We start from the raw sequence: 20,632 nt of genomic DNA on the forward strand, positions 1-20,632 counted from the left end.
TTAAATGATGGGCTTCCCTGGAGTCTCAGATGGTAAAGAATCCACCTGCAATTCAGGAGACCCAGGTTCAATCCCTGGATCCGGAAGATCCCCTGGAGAAGGCAATGGCAACCTTCTCCAGTATTCTTGCCAGGGAAATCCCAAGTTTATGGGGTTGCAAAAGTTGGACATTACTTAGTAACTAAAAACAACATTAGGTGATGGATGTTAGCTAAACTTACTATGTTAATCATTTCATGATGTATGTAAGTCAAATGCTATGCACTTTTAACTTACAGAGTGTTATATGTCAAGTATACCTCAATAAAATGGAAAGAAAAAAAAGAATTAAACAACAAAAAATGAAATTATTTTCTTAATTTTATTTCCAAGTTTTCATTACTAATGAACAATTGATTTCTTTGTATTGATCTTGTATTCTGCAACATTGCTAAACTCATCTATTAGCTCTAACAATCTTTTAGTGAACTTCTTAAGATTTTTCTACAAGATTAGTCATTTTCAAATAGTTTTATTTCTTTCCTTTTAGTCTAGATAGATGTCTTTTATTTCCTTTTCTTGTCCAATTGCTCTGGCTAGAATAGCCAGTATGATGTAGAATTGAAGTGGAAAGAGCAGACATCCTTGTCTTTATCCTGATTTTGTTTCTGATCTTGATCTTTCACCACTAAGTATGCCTGTAGCTATATATCTTTCATGGGTAATCTGAACAGTTTAGGAAAATTCTCTTCTATTCCTGGTTTGTTCAGGGTTTTTATCATGAATGGATGTTGAATATTGTCAAATGCTTTTTCTACTTCTATTAAGAAGAGTATGTGGTATCTATTTTTTATTCCATTAATACATTGTATCAAATAGACTGAATTTCAGATGCTAACTTAATCCTGTTAAAGTTTCATATGCTAAATTCATCATGGTAAATGATCCATTTTCTATGATGCTGAACTTGGTTTGTTAGTATTTTGTTGGGGATATTTACAGCTATGCTATGAAAGGATAATAGTCTGTAGCTCTTGTGATGTCGTTTCTGGTTTTGACATCAGGGTAATACTGGTCTCATTGTGTATTTTTTTTTTTTTAATATTTGAAAGATGTAATAAGTGAAGCCATCTAGGTTTTGGCTTTTTGCTGTGGGAATTGTTTTGATTTCTAATTCAATCTCTACTTTTTATAGGTCTATTTGCTTATTCTATTTCTTCTCAAATCAGTATCGGTAGTTTGTGTGTTTCTAGTCATTTATTCATTTCATCCAGGTTATATAATTTGTTAGCAAATTTACAGTTTTCCCTTACAATCCTCTTTTATGTTCGTAAGGTAAGTTAAGATGTCTCTCTTTTGTTCCTAATTTTTAGTAATTTGAGTCTTTTCTCTTTTTTCTTTTTGGCTGCTCCCAGTTGTGGCTCAGCTGGTAAAGAATCTGCTCAATGCGGGAGAACTGGGTTCAATCCCTGGGTTGGGAAGATCCTCTGGTGAAGGGAAAGGCTACACACTCCAGTAATCTGGCCAGGAGAATTCCATGGACCATATAGTCCATGGGGTCGCAAAAAGTTGGACACAACAGAGTTACTTTCACTAATGGCTTGCAGGATCTTAGTTCCCTGACCAGGAATTGAACCTATGCCCCCTGTATGGAGAGTATGGAGTCCTAACCACTCAACTGCCAGTGAATTCCCAAGATTTGTCAATTTTGTTGATCTTTCCAAATAACCAAATAATTTTCTCTATTGTTTTCTATTCTCTATTCCATTTATTGCAGTTCTATTCTTTATTATTCCCTTGTGTGCTTTGGGTTTAATATGCTCTTCTTTTTCTAGTTTCTTAAGGCAGAAGTTTTGGCTATTGATTTGAGCTCTTTCTTCCTTTTAATATATTAATAATAGGTGCTTAGCAGCATAGGTGGCTCAGTGGTAAAGAATCTGTCTGAAATTCAGGAGATGAAGGAGAAGCAGATTCAATCTCTGCATGGAGAAGACCCCCTGGAGTAGGAAATGGCAACCCACTCCAGTATTCTTGCCCAGAAAATTCCATGGACAGAGGAGTGTCTTGGGCTACAGTCCATGGGGTGGCAAAGAGTCAGGCACAACTGAGTGACTGAGCCTAGCAGCATAAATTTGCTATAAGCATTGCTTTAGCTGCATCCCATAAGTTTTGTAGGTTTTGTTTCCTTTTCATTAACTCAAAGTATTTAATAATTTGTCTTTGTGATTTATTCTTTGGCCCATTGATTATTTGTGAAGTGAAAGTCGCTCAGTCGTGTCCGACTCTTTGCGATCCCATGGACTATACAGTCCATGGAACTCTCCAGGCCGGAATACTGGAGTGGGTAGCCTTTCCCTTCTCCAGGGGGTCTTCCCAACCCAGGGATCAAACCCAGGTCTCCCGCATTGCAGGGGATTCTTTACCAGCTGAGCCACAAAATGTAGTTTTATTTCCATATATTGGTATCTTTCCTAAAAATCCTTGTTATTGATCTCTAATTTCATTCCACAGTAGTCAAAGAATGTACTTGTATACTTTGTGTGATTTCAGTCCTTTTAAACTTATTATGGGCTTCCCTCGTGGTTCAGACAGTAAAGAATCTGCCTGTAATATGGGAGACCTGAGTTTAATACCCGGAGTGGGAAGATCCCTTAGAGAAGGGAAGGGCAACCCATTCCAGTATTCTTGCTTGGAGGATCCCATGGACAGAGGATTCTGGTGGGCTATAGTCCATGGGGTTGCAAAGAGTTGGACACAATTAAGTGACTAACACTTTGAACTCTGAACTTTTGAAACTTAATATGGTCTTTGCTGAAGAATGTCCCACAGAATTTGCATTCTGTAGTTGTTGGGTGGAGAGTTCTATAGATGTCTGTCAGGTTTTGTTCGTTTACACTATTGTTTGAGCTTTCTGGTTTTTTTTTTAATTTTCTGTTTAGTTGTTCTATTCATTTTTGGAAGTGGACTATTGAAGTCTCCAACTATTACTGTGGAATTCTCTATTTCTCACTTCAATTATGTCAGATTTTGTTTAATAGATTTCAGTACTCTGGGGTGCATATATGTTTATCACTAAGTCTTCCTAATGGGCTGATCCTTTTATTATTATAAAGTGTCATTCTTCACATATAGCAAAAACTTGTCTTAAAGCCTATTTAATATGACTTAGTCTAACCACTCCAGTGCTCTTTTGGTTACTATTTGTTAGTATAGGTTTTTCGTTTTGTTTTTTACTTTCAATCTATTTGCGCCTTTGATTTAAAGTGTTTCTCTTATAGACAGCATATAGTCAGATCAAGTTTTTATCCATTTTTTCCAATCTCTGCCTTTGATTGAAGTGGCTAGTCCATCTACATTAGGTAATTACTGATAGGATAGGATTTATATCTGCCATTTTGCTATTTATTCTCTATATAGCTTACGTCTTTTTTGTTTTACCATTCATCCATAACTGCTTTATTTTGCATTAACTAGATATTTCAATAGTATACTATTTTAATGTCCTTGCTATTAGTTTTTATTTTCTTAGTAGTTGCCCTGGGTATTATAATAAACATCCTAACTTACAATAATCTAGTTTGGATGAATACCAACCTAATTTCCATACTAATACCAAAACTTTGCACCAATATACCTCCATTTTTTTCCCTTTTTTTGTGCAACTATTGTCATTAGCTTTAAACATTGTAAGTACATCAACAAAGTTCTTGCCTTACATAGTTGACTTTTAAATAAAATAAGACACGAAAAGTTTTAAAAGCCAAAACACTTTACACCCATCTTCTATATTTGCCTATGGAGGACCTTTATAAGTACTCATATATTTGTGAGTTATTAACCAGCATCATTTTAATTATTCAGCCTGAAGAATCCTTTTTAGTGTTTCTTGTGGACCAGGTGTGCTAGCCACAATCTCCAGTTTTATCTGGGATTAATTTCATGATGTGGCTAAAAGTGGATCTCTCTAAGTTTGTACTACTTGGAGTTTTTTGAAATTCTTGAATATGCAGGTTAATGTTTTTCATCAAATTTGGAAGATATCAGCAATTATTCCCTCAAATATTTTTCAACCCTTTTCTTTCACATTTTTTTCTGCAACTCTCATTACACATATACATTGGATAATGTTCCATAGATTTCTGAGGCACCATTTTTTTTTACCCATTTTTTTTTCTTTCTGTTCCTCAGCCTGGGTAATCTCAATAAACTATCTTCAAGCTCAGTCTTTCTTTCCTCTGTCAATTCAAATATGTTTTGAGCTCCTCTAGCATATTTTTCATTTCAATTTTTGTATTTTTCAACTCCAAAAATCCTATTTTGTTCTTTTTTTTTTTATGTAATTTCTATCTTTTTATTGATGTTATCTCCTTGGTCAAATAGTCTCATATTTTCTTTAAATTATTTAGATATACCTTCCCTTTGTTCTTTTAAAGTTCTTGTCTTATAAGTCCAACACCTGAGCTAATTCAAGGGTTGTTTTCATTGTTTTTTCCCTAGGTGTAAGCCATATTTTCCTGTTTCTTTGGAAAACAACACTTTAAAAAGCACGATGTAAATAAGATCCCCCTCAGCTCAAGATTTGTTGCTGTAGAAGTTTTTATTTTCATTACTCTTACTCCTCAGTTCTTCCTTTTTAATGTTCTGTTTAGTCTCTTGCTAGCTCCAACTGTCATCAGCAACTCAGATACTGGTTGACTTTAACAGTGCCACTGATTATTTTTAACCAAGACCCTAGAGAAAAGGCAGTTTGTAAAGTGAGCTCTGAATCAGATCAAATAAAGACAAATTGTGAGACTGAGATGAAATAGTGACAGATTTCTGGGGATGGGGCCTGTGGGGGCTTCAATATCATTTTTCCCCCTTCGGTGGCTTCTAGACCAATCATTTTCATACCTACCATGTTTATGAGGCGGTTGGTGTTCAAGGCTACTGCAGATCTGGGAAGAGCGGGAGGGGACGTGAGTAAGTTAAAACGTCACAGCACTCACTCCTCTTATCATGATTTAGTCATCTTCCTTGAATAAACACTTTGGGGGTTACTGTAAGCCTTTGGTTAATTTTCAGAGTTCTGAAAAAGTTGTTTTTGGTGATTTTTGCCAGTGTTCTCATTGCTTTTGTGGGGGAGTAGCTTTTTCAGTGTCCTCATTCTACCATTCTAGGATTGCTTTCTGTGTATTTTAATGCAAATAAATGCAGACATGCAGAACTTGTCATCATGGCATGAGTTAGGTTAAAGTACAACTATGGCAAGGGATAGTCTTCTTTTTGAGGTCCAAGTGATTGTTAGCCAAACCCAGGAGTGAGTCACTTTAGAATTTATCTTGTAGAAAATTACTAAAAATTGTAATCATAACTTTATTAGGATACCAATGCTGATCCTCCAAATATTTGAATTTCAGCAAATGTTTATAGATTTCACACTAAATGCAAGGACCTGTTAGTTGCAATGGAAAATCCAAAGATATAGTATACAAGGTCTGCTCTGAAAAGACTTAAGGAATGCACCCATGCCAGAAGCTAAGTAATAAGACAAAAATATATGCCTCCTAATTTGTCTACAGGCAACACTAGCTCAGAGATAAATAGAATTACAGTTACGCTTAAAAGAAAGAGTCTATTTTTTGCTTTTTACCTCATCTGTGATTTTCAGAAACTCCAAGTCCTACCTTTGTACCCCATCATATTTCCCCAAGGAATCTTGAGCTCTTTAGGAAGTATCTGACTCTTTAGAGGCTGCTTAACCCAGATGTCATCAGGTCTAGATTAGATAAAGAATAATGTCCAAGCTAATCAAGTTTAGAGAAGTTTTCATGGGCAATATAGCAAGAATCTGGGTTCTGTGAAATTAAAGTTCTGTTTCTATCACCTCTCCAAGCAGGAAATGATTGTTTCTCCCTAAAATAGGTCAAACTGCCAGAGCAAAATTTTATCCAACTCTCTACTCATTAGCCTCAAGACTTCAGACAATGCTTGTCACTTTATGTCTGACTTGTAAAATGGGAGTAACATTGCCTACTACTTGGACTTAGGAATTGAATGATATGAAATATTGTCTGACCCATGGAAAATATTCCATAAGTGTTTACTCATATTCTCAAAACACAAATTTCTGTTTGGAACCTCTCTAGGAGGGGATGAGCCTCATCCTGATGGTTCGACAGAAATCTGAAGACGCCTCTTTTGTATCATTCTTGTCTCGACTCAAATGTCAACCCCCTAGGAAGGCCTTCCCTGACTCCTCATCCAAAAGATGGGTTTCTCTTAGTCATTCTCTTTCCCACTACAAGGGCAGCCAATTACCTCAGTTTGCCTGGACCAGAAGATTTTCCTGGGATGCAAGACTTTCTATGCTAAAACCAGAAAGCATGTGAATGTGCTCAGTTGGGTCCAGCTCTTTGCGACCCCAGGCAGACCTTGCCAGGGTTCTCTGTCTCTGGAATTTTCCAAGCAAGGATAGTGGAGTGGGTTGTCATTTCCTACTTCAAAACCAGAATAACTCTGGGCAAACTTGAAAAGTTTGTCACCCTACCATATAGCACAGTTGGTAAAGAATCCGCCTGCAATGCAGGAGACCCTGGTTCGATTCCTCCGTCAGGAAGATCCGCTGGAGACGGGATAGGCTACTCACTCCAGTATTCTTGGGCTTCCCTGGTGGCTCAGACAGTATAGAATCCTCCCACAGTATGGGAGACCTGGGTTGGGAAGATCCCCTGGAGAAGGGAAAGGCTACCCACTACAGTATTCTAGCCTGGAGAATCCCATGGACTGTATAGTCCACGGAGTCGCAAAGAGTCAGACACAACTGATCTAGTTTCACCATCATCCTACTTTTTTCCCCTATGATCTTTGCCACTGTCTAGTATTATTCAATTCACTTGTTTGTTTTCTCATTTCTTTCCAAACAAAATGTAAGCCCCTTAAGGGGAGGGTCAGGATTTCACTTGTGTAATTTATAGCTGTGTTTGGATGCCCACAACAATTTTAGCACATAGTAGGTATTAAATGACTGTGTAAAAATACTGAATAAACTGTTGATTGATTGATTTATTATTTAAAATGTTCACCTTTCTACTTCCCAAGTTCAATAACATTAAGATATAAGGGTTCTAAAGTTTAATATGGCCCCCCAATTTTTTTTTAAAAAAGTATTTGTTAGGGTTGTAAGAACTGAGTGAGTTGGGAGCACTGTAACCTGTGTGACAGTGAGAACTCAGACAGCTGCGTTCCTTTTCTTCTGATACCAAACAATATAATTAAAAAGGATTCACTGAAATGTAGACGCTTCTACCATTTACCATGGAATGTTGGCTCCGTCCAACATAACCCAGTCTGTAAATACAAGATTAGCATCTGTGAAGGGAAAACTCTCTTTCTATAAAACTGCATTCAGAAGGAACTCTCTACCCTTTTCCCCTTCATAGAAGCAGAAGCATTACTTGTAAGACCCATAATTACTTTAAATGTTCCACAAGGATGTAAGAGCTACCAGTGTGAAAACACAACCTGAGACCGCATCTTTGGACGCTGAAACGAGCCAGATAAAGATGATGCCCTTTCTCCACTATTAGTTTACTGTATAAATGAGAAGACATAAAGTAGTTTTAGATTTAATTAAAGTAATTGACTGAATTGCATTTTGTAGTTGTGATTGTCATTAACATTTTTGACCTCCCTGTCACATAGATGTGCCAGAGAATTTTTCCAATGGATATTTATTATGAATATTATCATCAATAAGCACCATCAACATATTAAAATTAATTTTAACTTCTTTATGGAAGACTGAAAGCGCAACCAGCTGCTGGAAGCCATCCGTTCTAAATCATTTTTTATCGATTCAACATGGCTAAACCTCAAATACAACTAACAGGGAATTTTATGTGTGTGTAGGCATTTCTCGCTATATAAAATATTTAATTTCATTTTATATCTAATGCTGGTTACATTAATCATGTAACTGTATTTTCCAGAGCCCCAGGATTCACGTGCTATTTTGAGCTCTTCATCGTGCAGTCCTCACAACGGCTCGTTTTACGTCCATGTGCATACTTAGTGACGCATGGACATTTGGTCTTATTTTGACGGCTTGCAAAGAGCTTAATAAAAGACAGGCTTGGGTGCATCATAACATCTTAGTTCACAGGTGTGCTGAGCTGGGCTAACTTGTATGTAGAACAAACAAATAAGCTCTGGAATTTGAGACTCTAAATTGTATCAGTTGAGCACCTGTCCTGGAGGGAGGAAAACACCTTTCATTACCTTACCCCCTTGGGGCTGTGTAGGGTTTCAGCAGATCCTACTTAGGCACACTCGCTGCTTGAGATGCTTTTGCTCCTTCTGTGCACGCAGCCGAGCGCCTCCAACTGACCCTCTTCAGAGAACATCTCCATCCCCGAGTATATGCAGCATCTGAAGTTTTGTGCCTCTCCACACCTCTTTCTACATTTACCACTAACTGAGGACCTCCTACAAGCCAGGCACCAAGTGAAAGATGTTCAATACAGCACTGCATCTAATCCCTCCCAGCATCACTGCAAGGGTTAGGAAGGCTAAGAAATGTACCCACAGGCATGTAAATTTAAGTGGTGGAATCAGGAGGCAAGCACACATGTCACTGGACTCAGAGCCCGCTGTCTTGACCCCCACGCCATTTCCTGCGTAGGGGCCAGGTTATCACAGGCCCCGGGGAGTTTTCTGGCCTTTTGGCTGGCTCTGCATGAAGGCTTCAATCCTCCGGGTTTCCACGGCTTTACCCTCAGCGCTCGTCTTTCCTTTCTCCCTCTGGATAGCTCCCTGATTGGTTCCATCTCCTCCCATCATGGCCCCAGTCACCAGTGTAGAAACCTGCCCCTCCCCCAGGTCCCTCTGCCGTATTCCAGGCCTCGCTGCTCCCACCTCCACTCAGCAGGAGAGAGGGGTCTCGTGGGCTGCCCAGTGCTGCCCTTCCAGAACTGAACCAGTATCTTCAGCAGCAAGCCCACCCCTCCTCCAACGTGACAGCCGAAGCACAGCATCCAGGCCAGTCTCTTGGCTCCTCTCTCTCCCTCTTCGTTTTCTCCATTACCAGCCCACGTACATCACCTCTCGTTGACTCTTGCCTTCCAAGACCTCTCACATCCGTCCTCCTCCATCCATCTCTACCAGCAGCACAGTCCAGTGACTCTCAACTGGGCACAATTTTGCCTCTCTGCGGATATTCATCTAGAGCGGTCACACCTGGGGAGAAAGGATGCTACTGACATCCAGTTGGTAGAGACCAGGGCAACTTCTAAGCAGCCTACAGTGCCCAGGGCAGCCCTCAACAGCAAAGATTATGCAGCTCAAAATATCACTAGTGCTGAGGCTGATAAACCCTGGTCCAGTCCAAGTCAGCATCATCTCCTACCTGAGCTATTTCATATCCCTCCACCCCTCTCTCCATACCCACTTGGCTCTCTCCAACCTGCTCTCCACTCTCTGCTGCCAGCAGGATCTTTTAAAAAGGCAAATGTAGTACTTTGCCTTAACGTGCACAAATGGCTTCCCAATTCCTTTACATCAGATAAAATACAAACTTGACGTGGCCAGAAAATCCAGTGTGTTTCTTTATCTAACATCAAGCCATTCTTTCCCTTTATCTCAGCTTTCTCCTCTTCCATATTAGGTGACAGGGTTCTTTTCCCTTCCAGAGTTCCTTAGCCTACATGCTTCTCACATTTCCTTCACACCTTTGCTCAAATGTCATCCTAACCCAGAACCTTCCCTGATCTCCTTAGCTCTGCATCCCGCCTACCTTTGCTTTGATTTTTCTCGTAGCATTTCCCACCACTTCATGTATAATATCTTCATCTGTTTACTTGTTTGTTTTCTGTCTTCTCCAGACAGAATTAAGCTCCATTATAATAGAGATGTCTGTCTTTTTTTTTTTTTAACAGATATTTTTTGGTATGACTTTTTAAAATAATTTATTTGGCTGTGCCAGGTTTTAGTTGCGGCATGTAGGATCTCGCTCTCTGCCTAGGGATCAAACCCTGGCCCCCTGCTTTGGGAGCTCAGAGTCTTAGCCACTGGACCATCAGGGAAGTCCCAAGATATGTCTTTTGCTTACTATTATATCACAGCTGCCCATAACTGTGCCTAGCACATAGTAGGTACTCAATAAATATTTACTGACTGAGACTGAGTAGAAACATGAAAATATGTATACATATATCCTGTTCTTTTATCTTAATTCACAGATAATTACCATGTATGATACAAAAGAATCTTTGGCATTTTCTTTTGTTGAAGTTTGATATCAGACAATCACATGTCAAGATTCAAGGGAAAACTAGACTAACACAGTCAAGTGCTGATCCTGCCCAGCCGCTGATTCACGAGTGCCAGGTTCCTGATATCCAGGCCACAGACCAGGCAAATCAGTCACAAGCGAGAACTAAACACCTCTCTGCACAACGCACAGCGTTCACAATGAACCAGAAATCAGATTCATTGGACAAATTCTTTGTTTGCTGATGAGATTTGCTCTTAAAATCTGGGTGGACCAGAAAATCTAGGAAGCATGGCTATTATAGCCACATTCCCTTCCTCTCTGGAAAGAAAACCATTTCCTACTAGGCAGTGGGTATATCCAATATCCTGCTCTCCGCCAAGAGAGAAGCAGTCTTTTCGGATGCCAAAATATCAAACTATTCAGAATTTTGATGTCCTGGAATATTGTACATGTTGCAGTCACTAAAACAAAAAAAAGAGATTTTTTTTGTAGTAGTACTAAGGGCTTTCCCAGTGGCTCCGTGGTAAAGAATCCACCTGTCAAGGCAGGAGAGGTGGATTTGATCGTTGGGTCAGGAAGATCCCCTGGAGGAGAAAATGGTGACCTATTTCCGTATTCCTGCCTGGGAAATCCCATGGACATGACTGAGCAACTGAGTAAACACACACACACAGTAGTAACAGAAATTATAATAATAATTGGAGCCTGCGTGTATTAATTGCTTACAACATGTTGGATACTGACCGTGGTCTCATTTGATCTTCACGAAGCCTCTAATAAAATGAAAGTGTGAGTTGCTCAGTCGTGTGCATCCCACTCTTTTGACCGCAAGGACTCTAGCCCACTTGACTCCCCGTCCATGGGATTTCACAGGCAGGAATACCAGAGTGGGTTGCCATTTCCTTCTCCAGAGGATCTTCCCAACCCAGGGATTGAACCCGGGTGTCCTGCGTTGCAGATAGATTCTTTACCATCTGAGTCACCAAGAAGGCCCAATGTCTAACAAGGAGGCAGTTTATCATCCCTATTTTACAGATGAGGAAACTGAGAGTTAACTGAGGCTGGGTAAGTTGTCCAAAGTCATGCAGCTGCTTAGCTTAAATGTGACAGGAACGGCTATTTGTCTTATTACAGCACTCATGTTCTTTCATAATTCTTTCATGTAAAAAGTAAAACTATCAGTCCCTTCAAGAGACTGATCCATTCATTTCACAGCTCTAAACACGGAAAGGATAATACTGTAAACATTATTGTTCATGAGCAATATGAGGCAGGAAGTAAAATGTGTTAAAAGTCAGAAAAAGAGCACCATCATTCTGCTTTTATAATAAGCTTGATAACACATTTTTTATTTTTAATTGGTGGATAATTGCTTTACAATGCTGTGTTAGTTTCTGCTATACAACAATGTGAATTGGTTATAAGTATACATATATGGTACTGATGAACCTATTTTCAGGGCAGGAATAGAGATACAGACATAGAAAATGGACTTGTGAACACAGAGGGGGAAGGAGAAGGTGGGATGAACTGAGAAAGCACAATCAACATTTATACACTACCATGTGTAAAATGGTGTAAAATGTGGGGAGCTGCTGTATAACACAAGAGGGAGGGGATATATGTGTACTTAAAGCAACATCATTCTGGGGTGGAATAATCAAGGTGGGCTTCACGAAGGAGATGGCATTTGAATTGGATGAGATTAGAAGGATAGAATTATTAATGAAGAATTTTCCAAAACAGGGAACAGATAAGGCAAACCAAGGCAGGGGAAGTTCAAAGGCACATCTAGGGTTAGACAGACCAACCTGGCAAAAGTGAAGGGTTAGCTTAAGAGTGTTTCCCAAACCATTCAACCAGGTGACCATAGGTGTTAAGTAGAAGAGAGAATTTGCTGTTAACTATGCTCAAGAAGTGCTGGGTTAAAGAAGATTTTGCAGCGTTTCTCAGAGCCTTTAGTGAGGTTAACTACCTTATGAGTCTCAAAGGGAGGATGTTATCATACTTTGGATTTGTTTTATCAGTCTGCTTGACTCATCAACTCGCCTCCCATTTTTGTAGAGCATCTTTTAACATCTCAGTAAACTTGCATCTACGGAAGCAGTTTAGGAAGTACTCTTGTGTAATTAAACCTCATGGATAAACAGCACAGGGCAGACTGACAGGACCAATCTGTGGAGAGACTGGACTCTGAGGATGTAGCCCGAGGCAGCCGATAGAGGGTTCCGTGTTGGAACATGGTGTGATCAGCTGTTTGGGAAGGCTTCTAGGGCAGGAGAAGAGTGCATCAGACCCAGGGCAACCATGGAGAGCTACTGTGTGGTCCAGGTGTAGGTCCCAGGAGTCCAAGTGAGTGAATGAAAGTCACTCTATCATGTCCGACTACTTGCAAGTCCATAGACAGTAGCCCACCAGGCTCCTCTGTCTGTGGGATTTTCTAGGCCAGAAAACTGGAGTGGGTTGCCATGCCCTCCTCCAGGGCATCTTCTGACCCAGGGATCGAACCCAGGTCTCCTGCATTACAGGCAGATTCTTTACCATCTGAGCCACCAGGGAAGTCCCAGTGGCTTCCAGAGTCCAAATTCAACTGAAAAAAAAAAATAATAACATTTTCATCCATTTCCAGTTCTCCGGTTCCCTGGACCAAAGTTCCTCTGTTCCCTTCAGTTTTCTGAGGTTGTTAGAAAACTCTGTCTACATGGGCAGCAGGGAGAAACGGAACATGGACAGAAGCCATGAGGATGCTGAAAGAGGACCCTTAGAAGCTAATCTGATCATTTTAGTTCCCTACTTAAAAATCATCAGTGGCTCGTCATTTCTCTGAACGTTAAAAGTACAAGAACCGGTATGATGGGACCCTGTCCACCTCCCCTCCACACCTAAAGCGGTCCTCCCCTTTGTCCACGTTCCCAGTGGATAGTGAAAGCCTTCTCCCCTTGGACACTTCACCTGAGTGTAAGTTCTGTGAGGTCAAGGGCTTTTGTTTTTGCATATCCTAGTGACCAGCTGTAGTAAGTGCTCCATGAATACTGTTGAGTGAATGGATGGGTGAACAGTGTATCCACTGGGCAGATGTGGTGGGTCTTATAACGCTTTCCAGTGGATTCAACCTACTCCCAAAATCAACTCATTATAAAATGAAATCTTTTCGGTACATATATATCTCTTTCTGTTTGACTTTATATCTCACCTGACCTCTGATGTTTCTGTGAATCAGAGCCTCCAGCTCACAGTCTCTTCTCTGCAGGCAGAACGCGAACACCACCACCTCTGGTTGCTTTGTCCTATTTCCTCTTCACAGAACCTCCCAGGAGAGCTTCGTGTACTATCTTCCTTTGGTGTCTCAATTTACCTTCCTGACAGCTACTATCTGTCGAATTGTAAAAGAGAGTTAGCCCATTTCTACCCTGAAGTCTTAACTTATCTCAGACAAAACATCAGGTTCAATTCAATCAGGAAAGTCATTGAAAATACCCGCCACTATTTCAGACTCTGGATGAATTAAGATCTTCCTACGTTCATCAGGGACGTTGCCCTATAACTTTCTTTGTTTGTAATATCTATGTTAACACACATACATGGAGCCTAGGAAAATGGTACTGATGAACCTATTTGCAGGGCAGGAATAGAGACACAGACCTAGAGAAGGGACCTGTGGACATGCTGAGGAAGGAGGGATGATAACAGCTAGCGTTAGTCACTCAGTCGTGTCTGACCCTTTTGTGACCCCATGGACGGTAGCCTGCCAGGATCCTCTGTCCACGGGATTCTCCAGGCAAGAATACTAGAATGGGTAGCCATTTCCTCCTCCAGAAGATCTTCCCAGCCCAGGGATCAAACCTGCATCTCCAGTGTCTCCTGCATTGGCAGGCGGACTCTTTACCACTGAGCCACCTGGGGAAGGAGAGAGGGACAAATGGAGCAAGTAGTACTGAAATATATACATTATCATTTTCAAAATAGATATCTAGTGGGAAGTGGCTATATAACACAGGGAGCTCAACCTACTGCTCTGTGATGACCTAGAGGGTGAGATGGGGATGGAGGGAGGCTCAAGAGGGAGCGGATATATGTATACTTACAGCTGATTCACACTGTTGTTTGGAAGAAAGCAATGCAACACTGTAAAGCAATGATCTTCCAATTGAACTTTTTTTTTTAAGATTTCCTATTGAATAGCTTATGTAGGTAAAACTACATCATTAAAAAAGAAATAATACAAATGAACTTATTTACAAAACAGAAACAGACTCAGACAGAGAACAAACTTATGGTTACCAAAGGGGAAGGATGGGGGAAGGAATAATTAGGGAGTTTGGGGTAGACACATATATACTGCTACATATAATGAATAACCAGCAAGGACCCACTGTAATGTTATGTGGCATCCTGGATGGGAGGGGAGTTTGGGGCAGACTGGATTGATATATATGTATGACCGAGTCCCCTTGCTGTCCACCTGAAACTATCAAAACATTGTTAATTGGCTATGCTGCTGCTGCTGCTAAGTCACGTCAGTCGTGTCCAACTCTGTGCGACCCCATAGACGGCAGCCCACCAGGCTCTGCCGTCCCTGGGATTCTCCAGGCAAGAACACTGGAGTGGGTTGCCATTTCCTTCTCCAATGCATGAAAGGGAAAAGTGAAAGTGAAGTCGCTCAGTCATGTCTGACTCCTCGCGACCCCATGGACTGCAGCCCACCAGGCTCCTCCATCCATGGGATTCTCCAGACAAAAGTACTGGAGTGGGGTGCTATTGCCTTCTCCGTAATTGGCTGTACTCCAATATAAAATAAAAAGTTTTTAAAAAGATACAAAACATTCAAGATACTCAAAGTCTTCCATACCTCACCCAAACAACTTTTAAGAACAGAATCTCATCTTCCACCATGTCTATCAAAGAATGTACAGTTCAATCAGTCTGAGTTCTAATGAGTTTCAATAACTAGAATCAAATATTATTTTATTCTTACTATTGTTCCTTGTTGTCCAAACTTTTTCATGTGGTTGCTTGTCCCTTTGTTTCTTCCTCAGGCCAGCCAGCTGGACATTTCAAACTGAACAGGACTCCCAGACGGCAATTTAAATTTTAAGGTGGTGTGGGTAACATTTGGACATTTTATGCCAATAAAGTAGTTTCGTTACTGTCACTCTTTCTAAGCCATGTTTATGGAGGAGACCAATGGGCCCTCTGTGGGTCCTTCCAGAAGAAATTTCTCCCTTATTAAACAATGACAGATAAGCCCTAGGACAAAAGATTTTAAAGACAGATCTGACCACTCCGCTAGGCCTAGCAACATTTCTATGCTGAGCTTCCAAAAGACACGCTCACCGGATGATTCAGGACCAGGCACACCCAGGGTCTTCACACCACACTTGTAACAGCTAGAAAATATCTGTCTGCCACTCTAGGCTGCTGATGGTCACTAACCACAGTCACAGACGAGCTGTCCCCAGGTGTGGTTTATGGTGCCTTGTCCTGAGGACTGTCTGAAGTCAGTGACTGATTTGGTAACCCTCTGCTTTCCCTCTGTCTTCGGAAACACTCCACATGTTCTCTGAGAGGCCCGGAGGTAAATTAAAAGTTCCATCCATTCGTGTATGCCGCCCACCAGTCAATGCAGCCCATACTTTTCGACATTGGCCAGATAAGTTATGTTTGATCTAGTGACCTAAAGGTGAATTGTAGGTTATACTTAATTACACTCATGAGCCAAGTATAAGTCAGTAACAAACCTTTCTATTTCAGTCCAAAATGCTGTGAAACCCCATAAGGGAGTGCACTGATTATACTGTAGAGGTTTGTGTGAACCAACTAGGGTAAATAATTAGACTGTATTTTTAATTAATATTGCAGTGCCTTCTAGCACAAGGATATTTAAGACGATGACAGTGTTGGGGTAAGAGTAAAGTGGAGAAACAGCTTTGCTCTTGATGAAGCCAGAAAGAACAAAGAAAGTTTTGTCAGGTTAGCAAAAGCACCCTGCAGTTTTGGCAGTATCATGTCCAAAGTTTCTAGTGTTTTTAAAGGAAGTTTTCAATTTAGCAAATGCTCTGTTTGCCAAGGTGCATAATTGGTCTTTATTACCAAAAATACATCCAGAGAGAATGAAAGACAAGTACTGTACATTTCGAGCTGGTATACCTGCAAAACTTTTTGGAATCATATGAACTTTATGAGAATCATAACAATTAACACAGGTTTCATAATGGGCACCATTTCAATTTTTGTTTCATTAAGCTTCATAAAATATAGGCTTGTGAAAAGCCAGTTCAATTAAAATATGAACTTTTCATTATTTTTAACACATTTTACCTATTTTTAATTGATGAAAGTGTTACGTATTTTGCCAACCCAAGAATTTTTCACACTTCTTTAATTCAAACCAGCTTGATTTTTGCAATTCAAATAGACAAGTTATTATTTGAGATTAACTGGAAATCAAATAAAAATAGTGAAATGTATTAATGGATCACAATGCATATATTATTTCTTAAAGAAATTTATTTTATTCATTCAAAATACGGTAAATAAATTTTAGTTTAACGTTAGCAATCCTCACAACTTCTGTACTAATATTCTATAGATAAAAATTTACAAATGAGAACACCCAAGCTTTAAGAAGTTATATAACTTGCCCTAGCTCATCTAGCAAGTCATCATGCTTAGTTACTCAGTCGTGTCCAACTCTTCGCAACCTCATGGACTGTACCCTGCCAGGCTCCTCTGTCCATGGAATTCTCCAGGCAAGAATACTGGAGTGGGTAACCATTCCCTTCTCCAGGGGATCTTCCTGATTCAGGAATCAAACCCAGGTCTCCTGCATTACAGGCGGATTCTTTACCGCCTGAGCCACCAGGGAAGCCCCATCTAGCAAGCAGAATGTCCAAAAATCCCAAAAGAGAAATCCAACCACTTGCAACATTTTCTGTAAGCTTTAGACAGTAATGTCCTCGAACAAAGGTTGTGTATTTTTCTTTTCCTTGTCTTTCTTTTTTTATGTATTTATTATTTTTGTTTCTTTGCTTGCTTTTCCCTTATGTACTATTGCTAGGATTCCCCAGGTATCTCAGACAGTAAAGATTCTGCCTGCAGTGCTGGAGACCAGAGTTTGATCTCTGAGTCAGAAAGATCCCTTGGAGAAGGGAATGGCTACCTGCTCTAGTACTCTTGCCTGGAGAATCCCATGTACAGAGGAGCCTGGAGGGCTACAGTCCATAGAGCTGCAAAGAGTCAGACACAACTGAGCGACTAACACACACACACACACACACACACACACACACACACACACAGTTGCTAGGCTAGGAACACGCTAGTAGTTGAATAAATACAGTCAATCATTGACTCACATTCCTCTTTCTATTAAACACAGCTCTCTATTACCTGCATTTCTATATATTTATTGTTAAGCAACACAATAACAGTAAATCCTGAGATACCTTTGGATAATAGTCATTTGAAGCATCGTAGAAGAATAAAATTGTGATCCTGTGTGTCTTGAGATGGGGATCAGGGTCCCCAACCCTTGGCTGAGTTGACCAGCTCTACTGAGAGGTCTTATAGACACCTCAGTTATACCATGCCCAAATGGAATTCATCTTCTCATCTTCTACCTATCATTTCTCTTCACTGTCCAAGTATCCCAACTAGACACTAGGGTGTCACCCTCATATATTTTTTTCTCATCAGCACCCCCATATGGTCTCAAAGTATCCAGGCTACCAGCTGAGTCTCTTTCAATTTCTCCACTGCATTCCACGGCGTAAGTGCTTTAATTCTGACTCCTGTTTGTTTCTTTTGCCTAGAAGATTTTAACAATTCGGTTATAAGCTGCCCTGCGTCCGGTCTCTCATCATTGGCATTCTTCCTCCCAGATGCCCAGATTTCCTTTCTGAAATAGAAACCATTCAGTTCTTAAAGACAGGTGACAACCGCCTCTATCTTAAAGCAGTCTTTTCTGCCATGGGACCCATGGAGCCCTGAGTGCACTATGAAAAGGGAGAGACAAAGAGGTTCAGGGCAAGTTCTTGCAAATTAATCATGCAGAGCAGCGTGTTAAAGAGTCTGAGGTCTTGCAGAAAAAAATCCGATGTTACAGCCTAACCAAGTGTTCCCTCCATTTTATTTGACCTTCAAACCTCCTGTTTTCCCAGTCAATACCAATTGGCATCTCAAGGAACCATTGTTCTTCTAAGCGTAGTCTGAGAAAACACCATTCTGCCCGTAAATGAATGGTAGTGCCAGCCCTGCTCCATGACCCACTAATTATACCATGTTTATGGCTGTTTTGAAGGCCTTAACATGCTCTAGCTTTGTCAAATTAAACATGAAGTTCCCTCAAGATAGCAAGTGTTTCCCCCAACATCTTCATCTGAAGAACTCATACTTAAACAACTTTAAAACCCAGCTCAACTGTTCCTATATCTCCAAAGTCTTCTTTAGGTCTTCAAGTCACTCTGCTGTTTGACATCGATCTAATACTGACTGTGTATGTTCACAAAGCCACCCTCCCAACCAGGCAATCAGGCCCCTTTATCTTTGTATCTGGTGCTCATAGCACAAGTTCCAGCATGTAGCCCAAACTCAACAAATGTTTCCTGAAGGTGTATTTCACTGTCTTCTAACGCAATACCTTACAGATAGTAGGTGTCCGTTCATACTGACTACAGAATTTCTTGCGAGAGATCAAATTGACTTTAAAGTCACCTGGGGCTTCCCTGGTGGCTCAGTGGCCAAGAATCTGCCTGCCAACGCAGGAGACATGGGTTCGATCCCTGGTCCAGTAAGATCCCACCTGCCACGGAGCAACTAAGCCCATGGACCACAGTTACTGAGCCTGTGCTCTAGAGCCCAGGAACTGCAGCTCCTGAGCCCTGGCACAGCAACTACTGAAGCCCATGCACCCTAGAGCCTGGGCTAAGGCAACAAGAGAAACCACTTCGGTGAGAAGCCCGCCCAGCTAATTACTTATTTGTATTTCTCTATACCCAATGTTATATTTTTTCTCTTTTTCTTAGCTTTAATGTTTTTCTTTTGTTATTTAAATTTGTTATTTTATATTGGTATGATTCGCAATGTTGTATTAGTTTCAGGTGTACAGCAAAGTGATATCTGGGCTTCCTAGATGGCACTAGTGGTCAAGAACCCACCAGCCAATGAAGGAGACATAAGAGTTGCAGGTTCGATCTCTGAGCTGGGAAGATCAGTGTTCTTGCCTGGAGAATCCCATGGACAGAGGAGCCTGGTGGGCTCCAGTCCATAAAGTCGCAGTCAGACATGATTGAAGTGACTTAGCATGCACTCACTCGCCAGATATCTATTTTTCAGCCATGGATAATTAATCAGTGGAAGGTAATAGTGGGCACAAGACACAGTCCTGGACACCTACTGTCCTCATCCAAACACAGTACCCACTGGCTCCGAGTTCTAGTACCTTCCTCACAACTCACTGGAAGGACAAGGTCCACTGAGAAACAGTCTAGCTCGATACTGCTCCGAGGAAGTTAATTTTCAAACAATGATGTCAATTGTGTCTCACTTTTTAGCGGTGAGGCAGATCTGTAAATGACGGGGCTGTTTTCCAGCGGGGCAATCTATTTCACCTCTTCCCATCCCCTTTTCCTCATCTGTAAGACAAGGATAAATAAGGCAGCATTTGAAAACATTTAACACCTTGCTTGGCACCTAGCAGGCAATCAATAAAAGTATATTGCATTTGGTTATGCTTCCTCTTGAATTTTACAGTTTATAAAAATAAAAAGAGGAGCCACTTACATGAAATTAATAACCACCACAGCTCAAAAAATTTGTTACTTAGTTTATTTTGGACAGATCTATTTGTCTCTGCCATTCTCCATGTTAAATTAAAATTAAAACAAACACACTCTTAAAAATAAATAAATACAAGCCCTCCTAATTCAGCAGAGTAGCATTCAGAATTAGGCATCTGAGTCACACATTTTAATCCCGACAGACTCAGTTTATTGTCCAAAGCATATTGAGACCTCAGTGTCTCTAAGGTAAGGTCCGAATAAAACACGCCCATCAGTGGTATGATCCCGTCATAGCACAGTTGGAGATGTTGGCTGGAACCTAGAGAATGCAAGCATCCCTTTTATAAGGTTGGGACCTTTCAAATTATTCCCCCATTATTTTTTAAAGGAGTGAAATGCATGAGGCAATTTAAACAGGTCAGGGATGGAAGTCACAGCTTATGCTTGGGACTGGACCACGTCACATACAAAGAAGGCCTGGGCCAGTGTGGGGTAAGGGCCCCAGCTCTTAGGGACGTGGGTCCCCCTAGCATTGGAGTTAATGAGGCCATTGGTTCACTTATTTTCCTTCCCAGAGATTATCATGATCAATTTGCATGATGATTATGGAAAAAATTAAAAC

General features: G+C 40.7%; 1 long non-coding RNA gene across 1 annotated transcript; it reads right to left on the reverse strand.

Annotated features, from left to right (window-relative positions):
- Positions 1 to 11,559: 11,559 nt before the first annotated feature.
- LOC145528369 (uncharacterized) lies at positions 11,560 to 19,979 on the reverse strand. The gene is made up of 3 exons (XR_014070345.1): positions 19,776 to 19,979; positions 13,425 to 13,604; positions 11,560 to 12,821 (listed from the first exon to the last, which is right to left on the reverse strand). It is a non-coding gene; the product is annotated as an uncharacterized LOC145528369 (long non-coding RNA).
- Between the last annotated feature and the right edge of the window lie 653 nt (positions 19,980 to 20,632).

The sequence above is a fragment of the Giraffa tippelskirchi genome, chromosome 12 (assembly GCF_054371585.1).
Source record: "Giraffa tippelskirchi isolate mGirTip1 chromosome 12, T2T-mGirTip1v1.2.pri, whole genome shotgun sequence".
Taxonomy (NCBI): domain Eukaryota; kingdom Metazoa; phylum Chordata; class Mammalia; order Artiodactyla; family Giraffidae; genus Giraffa; species Giraffa tippelskirchi.